The sequence below is a fragment of the Callospermophilus lateralis genome, chromosome X (genome assembly GCF_048772815.1).
Source record: "Callospermophilus lateralis isolate mCalLat2 chromosome X, mCalLat2.hap1, whole genome shotgun sequence".
NCBI classification, from domain to species: domain Eukaryota; kingdom Metazoa; phylum Chordata; class Mammalia; order Rodentia; family Sciuridae; genus Callospermophilus; species Callospermophilus lateralis.
This window is the reverse complement of record NC_135325.1, coordinates 69,246,051-69,259,702: the sequence shown is the minus strand read 5'-3', so window position 1 is coordinate 69,259,702 and position 13,652 is coordinate 69,246,051.

The window sequence follows — 13,652 nt, the reverse complement described above, 5'->3', positions numbered from 1 at the left end:
CACTCCAGGAAATCTTATCTACCCCACAGGGTCAAATACTGCAAATATGTTAATGACACCTAGATTTTCACTTTAACCCATAGCTATCTCTGGAATGATTATAAGTGATGGTCCAACAATGAGACAAGGAAAAATAGATAAGTGAGTTTTTATCAAACTAAAAAGCTTCTGCACATAAATGGAAACAATTAATAGAATAAAGATATGACCTATGGAATTGGAGAAAATATTTGCAAACCATACATGGGATAAGGGACTAATGTGAAACTATATAAGGAACTTGAGAAATTTAATAGCAAGAAAACAAATAACCCAATTAAAATATGACAGAAGACCAGAACAGATATTTTTCAAAAGAAGACATGAATAGCCAACAGATAATAAAGAATGCTCAATATTACTGATAATCAAGAAAATGCAACTTCAAACTAAAATATCATCTCACAATTGTTAGAATGGCTATTATTAAAAAGATGATAGGTAACAAGTATTGGCAAGGGTGCAGGAAAAAGGGAATCCTAACACAATGTTTATGGGAATGTGAATTAGTATAGCCATTGTGGAAAACAGTATGAAGATTCCTCAAAAAACTAACAGTTGTATTATCATATAATCCAGCAATTCAACTCTTGGGTATGTATCTAAAGGAAGTGAAATTAGGGTAAAAAAGATATCTGTACTTCCCTGTTGACTGTAACAATGCTCACAATAGCTAATGATATGAAATCAACCTTTGTCCATCAATGGATGGATAGATAAAGAAAATGTGATATATATACACAATTGATGTTATGGTTTTGATCTGCAATATCCCCCCAATTTCATGTGCTCAGTAGTGGGGCTTTGGGCAGTGAATAGACTATAATGGCTATGATCTCATTGGTGGATTAATCCATTGAAGACTGAATGAACTACTAGGATATGGGAAGTAGTTGTAGGAAGTAGGCACTTTGAAAGGGTTTATCTTCTCTCTCTCTCTCTCTCTCTCTCTCTCTCTCTCTCTCTCTCTCTCTCTCTCTCTCTCTCCTCCTTCTCCTTCTCCTTCTCCTTCTTCTTCTTCCCTGCTACCATGAGGTGAGTGGAATTTCTCTGCTATGTCTTTCCTTCATGATGTTCTGCCTCACTTCAGACCCAAAGAAATGGAGTTAGCTGAACATGAACTGAGACCTGAAACCATGACTCAAAATAAACTTTTCTTCCTTCTCAATTATTGCAGTCATAATGATGCAAAGTTGACTAGAACAATGAAATACTACTCGTCTTTAAAAAGAAGGAAATTCTGTCACTTGTGACAACATGGATTAATCTGGAGGACATTAAACTAAGTGAAATAAGCTAGGCATAGAAATACAAATATTTCATGATCTCATTTATGTGTGGAATCTTAAAATGTTGCACTCACAGAAGTAGAGAGTACAATGATGGTTACCAAGGGCTGAGGTGAGTAGGTGAATACAATGATGTTTTAGTTAGCTTTTGCATTATATGACAAAAACTCCTAACAAGAACAATTTAGAGGAGGAAAAGTTACTGGAGGCTCACAGATTCATAGTTCTCATTCCATGAATAGCCAATTCCATTGTTCTGGGCCCAAGGTGAGGCAAGAGAACATGGTGGAAGGGTGTGAAAGAGGAAAGCTGCTCCCCTCATGGAAGCAAAGAGTGGGTGGGGATGGGTCACAGAGAAGATGAACCCTGCCAGGGCATGTATCCGGTGACCCACTTCCTACAGACATTCCTCACCTGCCTACAGTTACCACCCAGTCAGTCTATTCAAACTAGGATGGACTAATTAGTTTATAACTATCACAATCTAATTATTTATCTCTGAATATTCTTGCATCAACAAGAGGTTTTGGAGGACACCTGACATCTAAATCATAACAGATGGGTAAAGGGAAGATGTTGATCAAAGGGTAAAAAGTTTTATTTAGACAGGAGGAATAAGTTTTAGTGTGATCATCCCATAGTATTTTGACCATAGTTAATATAGGCATTATATATTTCAAAATTGCTAAAAGGACAGATTTTGAATGTTCTCACCAAAAAAGATAAGTAAATGGAATGATATTTTCATTAGCTTTATGTAATCATCCTACAATGTATATCTATGTCAAAATATTATTGTAGTTCATAAAATATCCAATTATTATTTATCAATGAAAAATAAAAGAACAAATCTCAGACTTGACTGCAATATTAAGCATAAATATTAACCTATATTCATTTGGTAGTCTCCATTTGTATCCCCAGATCGATCTGACATTTCCACAGTGTCTGGGTGGGTGAGCCATATGGACTGTATCACCAGAACTTCCTTTTTTTGGGCTTCCAGTTGGGTTTGGAAAGTTGAAAAAATGGCAGGACATCTAAAGGTGGAAATGAGTGAAGTCAGGGCACTTCCTCTACAACTGTTCTCTCCCCAGCTGGATAATGGTTACATATTTCTACCTATTTGGAAGGCCCTCTCCCATAGCAATAGGTCTTACCTGGTTTTCCTCTTGTGCTTTTGGACCTACCAGTAGTAATGCCTTTCTACTATTGATACACTTGGATGCCTCATGATCCTTTTGGGCTCCTGAACCCTTCACATAACTCTGTAAACAGTCTTGTCATTGAACTATACCTAGTTAAACCATTTGAGCATGCTATGTCTTTCCTGCTGTGACCCTCATAGTTTACACCCATAGCAGGATTATTTAAAAAAAAAAAACAGAATTAGTCCCAAATAATTTCAATGAGAAAAAACGTAACTGAGGCTTCCTTAAAGGAGCTGTATTTCAGAAAGGATACAGCTATTGGCAAAGATGAGATGCAGAAATAGGAAGGAAGCAGATAAGAAATACCCTAGATTCTCTTCTCTGACCTCCAATATCTCACTGGTATCACTCATTGAGGGGAAAAATGAAAACTAGACATCAAGGGAGTCAGGGAAAGGCAGTGTATAGGAGTCAGTCTTTGAAGATACAGAGCATGCATAGAATGGCTCAGTACTTGGGAGCAAACAGAATAAACCCAAGACAACCCACTGGTTTCTGTATGAGGGTGAGGGATTTTTATCTGTTTTGTCCACAACTATATTTTAAACATTGGTAGCAATCATTGACCTTTGTAATTGCTTAAATAAATATTTGTTGAATGAGTGAATATCGGAAGACAATAGAACCATTGCTACAGAGTATTAAGAGGGGAGTTTGTTAGTCAATCATTCTAAGAGAAATTGCCTTTCATATGTGAAGGCGCACACACACACACACACACACACACACACACACACATCTCAGAAGAGCCCAGGAAACACATCAGGTGTTCTTAAAAGAAATTGTTTAGGACATTCAGGATAGCCAAGATAAGAATTAAAATTAAGACAGCAAGACTGAAACAGTTATGCATTAAAAGGAGTCATACTTAGTCTAAGAACATATCCTAAGGAAAAGAGTTCTGAAATGCCAACAAATATTTGTGTATATACATATTTGTGGCAGAAACTACTAGTCATCTCCTCCAAAGTCTTTTTTAATTTGGATAACCTTTATTCATTTATCTTGCTTGACATTGCTGAAGAAAAAGTAGAAGGGGATATCTATGGGGATTAATTAGTCCTTTTGGTGGTACATGAAGTTGAATAGGCCTTCTTGATGGTAGATTTATAGAAAAGTGGGTAAGAACCTAGCATAAGATTTTTATTTTAAATTTATTTTTATTTGTTCTAATTAGTTATACATGATAGCAGAATGCATTTCGATTCATTGTACACAAATGGAGCACAACTTTTCATTTCTCTGGTTGTATACAATGTAGAGTCACACTACATGTGCAGCCATACATGAACCTTGGGTAATAATGTTCATCTTATTCCTACCATCTTTTCTACCAGCAAACTCTTTTGTCCTTCCTCCATAGTAGTATATGTGCCAGACACATGGCTACCCATCTATGCTACAGTCAAGCTTCCCTTGCTGTGTGCGACTGGTATGACTAAGAATTCAAGCAAAGGAATGTGCAACTCCTGAACTAGAGTTCTTAAGAAGTTGGCATAACTCTGGCCTGCTGTTTCCTTTTCCTGTGAATCTGACCATGGATGTTCAAGTGACACAGTTTTTTAAAATTTTTTATTTGTTTATTTTAGTTACACATTACAGTTGAATATATTTTAACATATCATACATACATGGTATATAAATCCCTATTCTTGTGGTTGTACATGATGTGGAGTTACACTGGTTGAAGTGACATGATTTTTAGCAAGGTAATAAAAGAAAAAAATCTGCATTCTTGAATGACTGCATTAAGAACCATGAGCTGACTTGGAATTCATTCCATTACTTGAAAGAGAAACAAATGACTGATTTTAGCCATTGCATTTTAGGCAGCCTATTTGTAACAGGAGTTGGCATTGTCCCAACTAATGCAATGATCATCACAGCATCATCAGCATTAGAGAAATATCAAAACAATCTAATAGTAGGGAACTTCCAAAGATGAAAAATGAGGCAATTCTCATGCAGTATGTTTATAATTATTTATAAAGGCACACTGAAATGTTCATTGCATAATATTACTAAAACAAACCAGTATAAACTACACATTCTGTTTTTTCCTCATAGCATCATATCTCAATATATAGTATAATCTTAATTATATAAAGAAATATACATTGTAAGAAGAAGAGGAATTATTAACTTAATATGTTTTCAGTAGTTACCTTTGAAAAGTGAAATTTTGGATGACCTTTTCCTGACTTATTCTTTTCTGCATTTTCCAAATTTTCTACAATAATCATAACCTTAAAATAAATCATAATATCTGTAATTATGATAATCTTATAATCACAAATAATCAAATGAAAACTTGAAAAATACTAAGAAGTTAGGTGGAAACATCAATAATGTTTAGGATATGATGCTATGAGGAATAAACAGAATGCGTAGTTTATACTCATTTCAGTTACAACTATATAAAAACATGTGTATACATTTGGATGCAGACTCACAGAAAGAAAAATGGAAAAGTGAAAATAGCCACTGTGTTAGAGGTTTTGTGGGTGTTCTTTTGTTTGAAATTTTTTTTCTTATAGCCAGTCATGGTGGTGCACATCTGTAGTCTCAGCTACTCAGGAGGTTGAGGTAGGAGGATCGCAAGTTTGAGGCCAGCCTGGTCAACTTGACAAGAACCGATTTCAAAATAAAATATAAAAAGGGTTGGGATATTACTCAGTAGTAGAGTATCCTGGATCCAACACCTATAATTTTTAAGCTAGTTATTCCCAAATATTTATATTTCTCAGTGTTTATTAAACAAATCACTTAGATTTGAGTCTCAGTTGTGAGACTTTTCAGGATCAGGCACCTCATATGCTATAATGTAGAATGTTTTGTCTTGAGTTTATTCCTCAACTCAACTTATTCTGGTCCAATCATTCCATCAGATTAAAGGCAGGGTTACTTGAAGGACAGGAATCAACATTGCTAGTGATGAATGTGTATTTAGTCTAACATTCTCCTGGCTGTTTGCCTCCATCTCCTTTTCTTATTGCTACAATTCAGCTTACAGTTCAGAGCTGTTTACAAGTTAATAAAAGAGATGATGCAGAAGTGCTGGGAATCCTCTGGGAGCTGGTGATGAGCTTTGGCATTGGCACACCATTCTGCAATGCTGGCTGCTTGAAGCCTATTAGTGGGATGCCACATAGACTGAGAATGTTTTACTTGGAAAGAAGTACATAAGTCTCACTGCTTTCAACATATGTTCCTGCACACAAGCACTCCACACAATACAAAAATGCTGCAAATACATCCTGAATTTCCCTGCATCCATTTGAATTATGTGACCAGCCATGTGCTACTCCTTTGCCTTTGGTTGTTGTTGGTCCACCCCAGCTCAACTGAAATAAAAATTTATGAAACATTTTTTTGGACAAACAAGCTGGAAAGATAATCATAGAGATGGCTATGGTGTCTAGCTGAAAAAGAAGGAGAAACTTCAGACATCATTTTGGCTTATATCTTGCTTATGTGACTATTTTTCTACTGCAGAACTTCACTGCCCAGATACAGCAGTTCATCCCTACCATGACTAAGGAGGAACTCAGATGCATGGCACCCCAAGAGATCCAGCACGTACTAGGCCTTGAAGCTGGAAAGCAGGTCTCCTTTGTTATAAACGTTCCCCCCTCAAAAGGAATGTCAAGATATCTCCTTATTAGATAGAAAGTGTTCTTATGTACAACCCAGAATATATTGGGTTTTTTAAATAATCTATGGATCCAGGTGTGGTGGTGCAAAACTATAATCCCAGTGACAGAAGAGGGTGAGGCAGGAGGATTGCAAGTTCAAGGCCAGCCTCAGCAACTTAGTGAGGTCCTAAGCAACTTATTGAGACTCTGTCTCAAATTTTAAAAAATGAAAAAAGGGATAGGGGTGTAGATCAGTGGTAAAAGTAACCCTGGATTCAATCTTATCACCTCCTCCCTCAAATCTATGAATTATTGATGTAAAGGAATATCTGACCCAACCAGATTGATCAGAAATTGACATTTTTGAAAAAAGAATGATAGTCTAAGCTTCATCAAAATTGCAAGGAATGACAAAAGAACTGCTAAGTCAGAAATACTATTACAGCCAGGCATGGGGGTGCACGCCTGTAAGCCCCCAGGAGGCTGAGACAGGAGGATCGCAAGTTCAAAGCCACCCTCAGCATTTTAGTGAGGCTTTAAGCAACTCAGTGACCCGGTCTCTAAATAAAATATTTAAAAAGCCAGAAATGTGGCTCAGTTGTTAAGTTCTCCCAAGTTCAATCCCTGGTACCAAAAAAGAAAAAGAAAGAAATACAATAATTTGCATGCAAAATATCAGCAGCCCTTTAAGTACTTCTCAAAGGCACAATTCTGACATACCAGATAGCTGAGAGTATTAACTAATTTAAGAAGAATCTTACCATCAGTTTGGAGTGAAATTTTCCTAAAATTTCTACTTGAAGGCTAGTGATCCTTACAAAAAGTATAAGGTTAGTAATTTGGCTTTCATATCTTCACTTTTTCCCTCTTCACCCTCCCAGTGCTTGACATTTCCACTTCAAGCAGGCAGTACCCTTGTGCTGTACCCTTCCTTTATGCTAGGAAAATTTGCTCTCCAAATGATATAACACTTCTGGGTAACCATGACCATGTTAGAAATTCTGGGAGAGTCAAAAGATTACAGAATGAAGGCATTGTTCCCTTCTAAAATAATTTTAGTCATCTGCCAGTAGATGGGAGAAGTGGTGTATTTTTTAAGAATGTGACCCTGAAACCCTACCCCCTCTAGTCCTCTACTTTTCTAACTGGAGTAGATTTTGAAGCCAAAGGTAATCCTTTAGGTACAAAACTCCCAGAGCCCAGAAAAATTGTTCCAGCAATATTTCATCACCCACTTCTTTTAGGGTGAGTCTCAAGTTCTGATGGAGTTCTGGAAAATCATGGTCAATTGTCCCTTGTATTCATCAGTCTGATGCTATTACATTGGCTCATACATTGATTATGACTTGGGTCTAACTTTGGCCAATAAACTGTCCTTATTATAAAGAATCTAACTCTAAACTTAAATCCCAGGCAGAGATCCATAAAAACTGATTGCTTGGCATTAACAGTATATTCTCTCTGGAAACTCAAAAGAAGGTAAAGTCATCACTGACAGAGTGGGAGTTGGTCAAGGTAAAGTGTAGACCTCAAGACAGATTTCACTGTGATCACAAATTTCCAGTGAGTCTGAAGTGGTGTACAAAAAAAAAAAAAAGGAAGAAAGAATATTCCACCCTCAACTCTCACATAGGAGAGTAACTTTTCATGGTCACGTTTCTCTCCTGGGATTGCAAGCTCTTCCAAGCACACCACACCCTTGCACTATGCAGGCCAATAAGAGTTAAACTGAGATTCCTTTACAGTCCCATGAGGATCTGATCCTGCCAAGTTTTTCCAGTGGAAAGTTTCAGATGTTTCTATTTCTGAACTAATGGGAAGGCCACTCTGCCTTTCTTTCTGTTCCCTTCATGCACTTTGTTGCTTTTAGTACTAGGTGGAATAAAAGTCCACAGAATCTCTTATTGCCTACTTCTAGATACATAGGGGGGATTGCAAGTGGTAAAGAGTGGGAAACTTATTTATTCTTACTCATGTGGATCTTCATCATCTCATAGGCTATTTTCCCCTGCCTCATCTCTGTTTCTAGAAGGTAATTTGGCCTCACAACTCCTCTCATGATTCCAATTTTTCTTTCTTTAATTATCTTTAAGATCTCTCTCTTCCCAGTCTCTTTGTCCAGCTGCTAGTCTGCAGATCGATTCTACATGTGATTCTGCAACCTCTACAATCAGAAAAATGAGAAATTATACCCCATTTGATTCAAATGTATGATATGTCAAGATCATTGTACTGTCATGTGTAACTAAAAAATAAAAATAAAAATTCTACTATTCCAGGATTGCAGGTCCTCCTCTAACTCATTCCTTTCTGCTGGTGTCTTCAGCAACAATGGTGACCCTTTCTCTATCTATGCTGAGGGATTCCATGACTCTAAAGGATAAAAAAAGCCCAAAGAATATAGTGTTTTGGAATTGCTGTTCATTCTGAACCATTTCTACAAGAGCAATACACTTTATGACAGACCAAAAGTTTTGACTTTTTGACCCCTAAGAACTCCAAATCTCATATGAAATGGCAAATATAATTGAAGAATTCAATTCTCTGTGAATTCCTGAATTCAGCTCTGTGAATGCTTTCCTTGATAGTCATGACTTAACTGAGATCTCTAGGGAAGGTCAATGTTGACATGTTTTAAGAAAGCTAGTGAGAAAGAGTGATAAGCATTTGTCAATCTCCTGCTGTGCTTGTGCCATCTGTTCTCCTAAGCTTGAGAGAGAATCTATAGGCTTATGACATCCAATTGGGGGCATTTCTTTTCCTCATCAGAGAGCAAAGGGAAGCTCCCTCTCCAAGCATCTTGTCCTATTGAAGCTGAAGTGTGTCACTGTTCACCCTCTCCAGGCAGCACTGCTCAAGAGGACTCCATCTGGAAATGAGTTTCCTTTTTATGTATTCAGTTGTTGTCGAACACACTGGCAGAAATGAATCACACCCTGTCTAAATACCACTGTGCCCTAAATAAGAAATCTAGAGTTTGCAGAGGGGCTAATTAGAGGCACCACTAGTCATGTGACCTCTCTTACTCTAAACTGCCTACTAGGAATCATTATCCTTGCTAGAAGGAGATTTAGCCTTCAGATACTACTTCTTGATTACTCAGGTGTAGAAAGGAGGGAAGGACTGTTGTACATTAGAATCACTTAGTAACATAGCTCTTAAGTTAGTCATTCAGAAATACTCAGGAATCCTGTCCTCTTTCCCACTCTGAATCAACCAGCTGAAGAAGTGGGAGTAATAGAGCTAAAGAGAAGGCCTCTTATGTAACTCCTTTGATGACATGAGAAAATATCTCCAGAAGAAATTTTAAAACTCAGTGAATACTGATTGTGACATCCAAAATTAAGACAATGAGATAAAAATTCAAATATAAAATGCCATCAGAAACACATCCCATAGTAAATTGAAGTGACTTAATTAATTGCATATACCTAGTGGCATATGAAATTCACAAAGAAGTCAAGGGAGTCACAAGGGTTGACAAAGGAAGGTAGAGACTGAAGAGTGGAGTCTTGGAAAATGGTCAGCATTAATAAAGAAGGAAATGCTCTTGTTAGGACACCAGCAAGCTTCATGTTGGAGAATCCAGTGGAAACCTCTGTATCCTCTTACTTAATGTCTCAAAAATATTTAACATGCATAAGCACTTCCTTTTTATTAATATATTTTACTCACTTGCCTGGCATGATGCCACACTCTGCTATTACACCTTAGAGGTTTCCTTTGCTGAGTCCTATTCTTCTTGCCCTTTGTATGTGATGGAGCCCCAGGACTTGATTATGGACTCTCTTCTCTTGAAAGGCAATAATAGCGTAGTAGTTAAGAGAATGGACTTTGAAGCCAAAATGCCTAGTTTTGAATCTTATCAAAGATACGTTTTGAATCTTATCAATCTTCATGTCAAATTGGATAATTTGCCTAAATCTATCATTGCCTCCAGCTTCTCATCTGTAAAGTATAATGACAGCAACCCTCATGGGTTATTGTAAAGATTAAATGGGTTAATGTAGATTCAAAGCATTTGGAATAGTACCTAGCATATAATAAGCACTGTATATGTGTTCATTATTATCATAATCACCATCCTTACTATGACATTATTATTCTTTTCTTTATTTGTACTTTTGCCTGGGTATTTCTCTTTCACTCCTATAATCTTAAATGTCATTCATAGGTAAATGACACCTAAATTGATATGCCCCAACTCTGACCTCTCTCCTAACCTTTGAATTAGTATTTCCCAGAGAAATAGAACTAATAGGAGAGGGATAGATGATAGATTAGATAGATAGATAGATAGATAGATAGATAGATAGATAAGAAAGAGGAAAAGAAAGACAGAAGAAGGAAGGGAGGGTGGGAGGGTGGGCGTGAGGGAAGAAAATAGCAGATTTACTATGGGATTTGCTTCATGTGATTTGGAGATGAAGAAGTGCCATCACATACTGTCTTCAAATGGGGGAAGCTGAAGTCCAGTGGAAAATTCAATCTAAGTCTGAAAACCTGAGAACCAGACATAGTTCCACTCTGAGGTTGAAATCCTGAGAACCAAGTGTTTGATGGTATAACCCAGAATCTGAAGGCCTAAGAACCAGGAGCTCTGATGTCTGACAGCAGGAGAAGATGGATGACTCAGCTTCAGAAGACAGAGGTAATTCACTCATCCTCTATTTTTTTTTTATTCTATCCAGGACCTCAATGGATTTGATGATGCCTGCTCATATTAGGTGAAAGATGTATCTTCTTTACTCAGTTTACTATTCAAATGCTAAACTCTTCTGGACATACCCTCACAGACACATTCAGAAATAATGACCTTCTATGGGCTGGGGTTGTGGCTTAGTGGTAGGGCACTTGCCTAGCATGTGTGAGGTCCTGTGTTCAATCCTCACAATCACATTTTAAAAATTAATGAATAAAATAAAGTTATATAAAAAAAGTTACCTCAAAAAAAAAAAAAAAGAAAAGAAAGAATGGCCTTATAGCTCTCTGGGCATTCCTTAACACAGATAAGTTGACAAAGAAAATGAACCACTACAATCTTCAGACTCATCTATCCAACTGTTTATTTGACATCTCCTTTTATATGTAGTAGACATTTCATACTTAGCATATCTTCAATATAACTCTTGTTTTTCTCCCAAGTTTGCTCCTTCCTGTTTCAATGAGTATACCACCACCCACTCAGTAATTTAATCCCAAATTGAGGAATCATCCTTGGTTCCTCCATTTCTATGATCCCCAGTATCCACTCATGACATTTCTACCTCAAATATGTCTGTTTCTCTTCATCTCCACTGTTACCACCCTAGTCCCAGCTACTATAATTTCTTACCTTAACTACCTCAATAAACTTCTAGGTGGCTCCCCTTCTTCTATTCTTGCCCATTAAAATCCAAAAACCACATAACAGCCAAAATGGGCTGTCACAGATATAAATAACACCATGCCACTCCTTCACTAAAAATCTAGCTTTAATTTCCTATTGCATTTAGATTAATCCAAAATCTTTAACAGGGACTGAAAGACACTCAATCATTTGACCTCTACTGGAATCTTGAATCTTATTTCCTGCCCTCTCCTCTTCATTTACCAGGTGCCAGCCATCTTGGCCTCCTCTGTCTTCTTTGAACATTTGATCTCTTTCTAAATTCAAGGCTTTGTATTGACTTGTCTTTCTTCCTGGAATGACCATCTTCTGGCTTTTCATGTGGCTGCATCCTCCTCAACTTCAAGTCTCAAATGTTAGCATCACTCTTCTACAGCCTTTCCTGACTACCTTATCTAAATGAAATAGCTCTTCAGTTATTTTTCTATTTCTTTATAAATGTATATTTCTGAACTTGTTTATTCCTTTATTTTGCACCCTTTCCCAATAGAATATAATTCCACAAGGTAAGAGCTCTGTTTTTTTTTCACAGCATATTCCCAACAAATATACTTTCTGACACATATCATATGCTCAATGATTATTTCTTCAATGAATAAATGAATGGATGGATGAATGAATAAAATCATATGCTGAATACCTTTACTGTGATGGGTGCTTTAAAAACATCATCATAATTAGTCCTCTGGATAAGACTTAGTAGTCTTTTATTTCTACTTCATAAAATAAAAAACTGAAGCTGAAAAAAAATTATCTCTCTTTACCAGGATCACACAGGTAGAACCAGGATTCAAATTCAGATTCCTAATTCTAATATCTTTGTGTTTTGTACTTCAATAAAATCATTTATTTGTTCATTAATTCAACTCTTATAGAACATTTGTTTTTCACCAAACACTATGCAGGTCCTAGAGATGTGGAAATAACCTCCTCTGCACAGTTTTCAATACAATTTTAGATACAGGAAAGTACATTAGTAGCAACAATGGCTACATTAGCTATGCTGGCACAGGGGGAGGCAGTAGAGTATGGGCTTCAGAGGCTGCATGCCTGGGTTTGAATTCTAGTTTACCACCTTCCAACTATATAATTTTGGGCAAATTGCTTAAACTATCGGTGCCTCGGTTTCTTCATCTGGAAAATGGGAATTAAAATTGAATGTCTGCCTTACAGAAGGATTGTGAGAATTAAGTGAGTTACCACATGGAAAGTGTCTGACACATAAGTACTCAATGAATGTTAGCTGTTGTTAATGGTGTGTAAGAAGACAAACAACTCCAGTCGAGCAGAGTTTATTGAAAGCTCCACAAAGAAGGTGAAGATATTCAGGCTGACCTTTGCAGAAGTAGTAGATATAATGGTCAGCTAGGTTTAAAAGATAGAAGTTTGGAAATGGCATTCGGGCTATAGGAAATCACATACAAAGGCCGTTTTTCTGCCAGCCTATTTCAGGCTCATCAGCCTAATCACAATTTATTCAGAAACCTGACCCTGTGAACCTTGTTCTTTCTTTAAGTTAAAATGGATTTCACATATATCGTGTGACTCCAGTGATGCTCCGAGAATCTCAAAGACATATAAAGTGAGGTTTAAGAGAGAGGTAGAAGTAACAGGGGCTCTGGATAGGCTGGTGGGCATGGAAAAATGGTAGGATATGAAAAGGTACCATCCCAAATGCATAGGTCTCTAAGTGACTTGTGGCTGGGGAGAACAGGGAGAGAGCCAGAGAGGAAATTGGGGTCCCAATAAAGGAGAACTGCTGCTGAATTAAAACACTTAGGAGATGGGGAAGAAAAGGTGAAGAGAACTGGAAGCAGAATAAATTCAAAGCGAATTTGAAACTCCTAATTAAAGCAGTTTTATGCAATTTCTCAAAGTCCTAGCAATCATTTAAAGAGTTCCTGTAAATTATATTTTCCATACATATAGCCTATTGAGAAGAGCAAATCACTGTGTTGTTGTGTTCATAAGTTTTGTAGAGACATTTCTGGAGGATTCCAGCAATTTCCACATAAAAGACTGCTGTTAGGCCAAGGAAACCTGCACTTGGCCTCTGCCCACATCAAAGAGCTGAAGGGGAAAAGGCAAG